Genomic DNA, 2,953 nt, shown 5'->3' on the forward strand with positions numbered 1-2,953 from the left:
TTTTTAAATTTATACGTGTCTTTATTTTTAATTTTAGTTAATATTATTTACTTTCTCATACATAATTTTTTTGTTTTTTGCCCAACTTTCACGAACGCCTTAAAATCTTAAATTGCCAAGTTTTAGCATGCACTGTATGTCCTTAAACAAATATGTTAGTAGCATAAATTGCGAGTCACAAACGTTTAACACCTTTTTCAAATCACTTTTTACTTGCGCCAGCAATCAATATTGCATTATCCTTGCACTTTCAACGAATCGTGTTTCGCCAAACTGAGCAATTTGTCATTATATTATTTCGCTAAGAAGTGATCGCTTTTTCATTTATACGCATATACCGGAGCTTGAGATATTTCAAAACTATTTATAAGTATTTCAAAATTGTTTGAACGTTTTCGAAAGTACTCGTTATTTTGTCAAGTGTTGGTTAAGAATTCGAAATGCTTTTTCGCGACGTCGTTTTTGAGCGCGTCTGATCGTGGTCGTGGGTAACCGCAGAATGGTAAATGCACCTGCTTTCACATAGCGAAACACTTCGCATGTGCGCTTGCGCACCGCAGCAGCAGCCGCAGCAGCAGCCACACACACACACTCGCCACCACCATGCAGACGTGCAGCCGAACAGCAGCAGCAGCAACAACGGTGGCGGCGAAATTTCTTCGTTCATTGACGATCGCTTTGCCGTTGATGCTGCCGTTCAAGCTGCTTGCTGCTTGCTGCCAATATGTGTGGTGTTGTCACTTGTGTGCGGTTTGTTTTTGTTGTTGGCACCCTGCCTTCTACCAACACCGGCAAATCATCAACAATTATTATTGTATTTGTTATTGTTTTGGTTGCCATTGCCGTTGCCGCTGCCGCTGCACTCAACGCTGAGGCGGCAACCGGCAGTTTGACTATCCAGCCGTCTGGCTTGCGCAGCTTGTTGTTTTTGTAGACTTCGCTTGGCTTGTTTTTGTTACCTAATTTGCAGTTGTAGCTTACTTTACTTTTGCCGCATTACAATATCAAATATATTGCGCTCTTCTTGTTGGCGTTTGGTCGGCTAGTCTCCTTAGCTGGTGTTGCTGCTCATAGTCAGCACTCAAATTATTGGTTTTGTGAACTTGGCACTTAATAAACACTCCCAATGTTTATTTACAATGTTTTAGGTGTTTAGTGCTTTATGCTACCATTTTCCTATCTCATCAAGTTTTCCACTTTTCCATCGTTTACTCGACCGTTTACCTTTCAGAGGTGTGTTTGTTGTTTTTAGGGAATTAGTTAGTTAGTTTCTGTGCTCACCATCCGCACTGGACAGTGATTTCATTAAGAAACTCTGATTGAATTTACACAAACATCATGATTGGTTCAACTTTAGGAAAATGCCGTGATTTTAAAGTGTCTAATATGTCTCGATATTCTTACAATTCCAATAATTCAATTTAAGCTGGCCCTTTTGGGTCGACATAGTAAGAACCGAATACTGGAACTTGCGTAGTAACTAAGATTAAATAAATTCTGTATCTTCCCTCCTTTTTCTAGTAGTTAAGGAATGAAAGTAAAAGTTCAGGATTTAGTAAGAGATTGGAGAAATGAAAGTCGATGAGCTATTTAACCTTTTCTTTGTGCCTACTGAACTTTCAATCTCTATGCTTTATACCGAAGAACCATGTAGAAAACTTTGTATCTATTAAAATCTCAAAAAGACTATGATCGTCTACTTATCCTCGATACTAGTATTGAAAAGTCATATTTAAAGGCAAGAGTTGTTCTTATCTATAAACGTTTAAAACTTTTCAGTCTATCCTACTCGGACTAAATTACCTAGTTCCCTCTAATTTAATAATCGAATAAACTGTTTCGTAAATCATACTCCTGCATCCTTAATTGTAATCCCGTCAGATATTTATCAATTAAAAGTAAAGCCAATTTTAGGCCATACCAAAGGTTCTCTGAATTTCAATTGTATATCCCATACATTATTCGAAATGTTTGGTCAAAAGTCAACTATAGACAGTGGAGCCCTCATATTCGGTACATAAGGACTTGAACAATTTTTGATCAAAAGTTGCGCATATTTTAAAGACATTATTTGTGCAAAGTTTTTTCCGTTAATTGCTTCTTGGTTTTTACACACAAAAGGAAAGAGTCAGTTGGAGCTTAACAAGCGGTCAATTAGCTACGGATGTCTCATGTTACTGCGATACTCCGTACTAAATTACAGTTCTTTACCTTAATTTAGCAGGAGTATTCAGACCAGCTTTGCTAATTCGTTCGTCGCTACTCGGTAGATTTTTACGTGCGTTTTGTTTTTGTAAAATTAACAGATTACCGTTTTACTGAGTAACGAAGTACTAGACTGGCAAGCGTGATAGTTTTTTCGTTGCTTGTTAACATCAGTAAGATCACTCGTTTGTTTGGCTTGCGTTCTAGCCTCAAAAGTTTACTTGATTCATTGCGAAAAATTTATTTGGTGTCCACTACAAAATAGTTTTTGACAAATTTTTCAAAAGTAAGTATTTAATAAAAATTTAATCAGCTGGTTTGGAACAAAATTTACACTCACTACTGAGGTAGAGCAAAAAAGTATGTACACAATTAATTATTTTAACAGGTTCGGTCTGAATACCCCTAGTGTTTAGTTATGGCATTTTATATACTTTTACTTAATGGCGTCTTGTACGTGTTGCAGAGTTCCTATCAAGACCCATCTACGAGCTCCTCCGTTTTTTTTTTGTTCTTTAATATATTTTAGAATTCCTCAATCAATCTACCATCTGATAATATTTAAGCCGGAAAAAACTAATTTAGTACAAATCTTTATCATCGCTTTTAAAATAGGCTCCTTTTGTACCAAGCATGTCAACGCGGCTACGCTGGCTAGGTCATGTTGTCCGGATGGAGGAAAACGCTCCAGCTCTGAAAGTATTCGACGCAGTAACCGCCGGGGGAAGCAGAGGAAGAGGAAGACCTC

General features: G+C 37.5%; 1 long non-coding RNA gene across 1 annotated transcript in view; it reads right to left on the reverse strand.

Moving 5' to 3' along the window:
* Positions 1 to 485, reverse strand: part of LOC108977965 — a 3,325-nt gene extending 2,840 nt beyond the window's left edge. The window contains exon 1 of the long non-coding RNA XR_001994075.1: positions 193 to 485. This is a non-coding gene — a long non-coding RNA (uncharacterized LOC108977965). The remainder of the gene's footprint in view (positions 1 to 192) is intronic.
* Positions 486 to 2,953: the final 2,468 nt, after the last annotated feature.

The sequence above is a fragment of the Bactrocera latifrons genome, unplaced genomic scaffold, assembly GCF_001853355.1.
Source record: "Bactrocera latifrons isolate USDA-ARS-PBARC rearing strain unplaced genomic scaffold, ASM185335v1 scaffold_98, whole genome shotgun sequence".
NCBI classification, from domain to species: Eukaryota; Metazoa; Arthropoda; class Insecta; order Diptera; family Tephritidae; genus Bactrocera; species Bactrocera latifrons.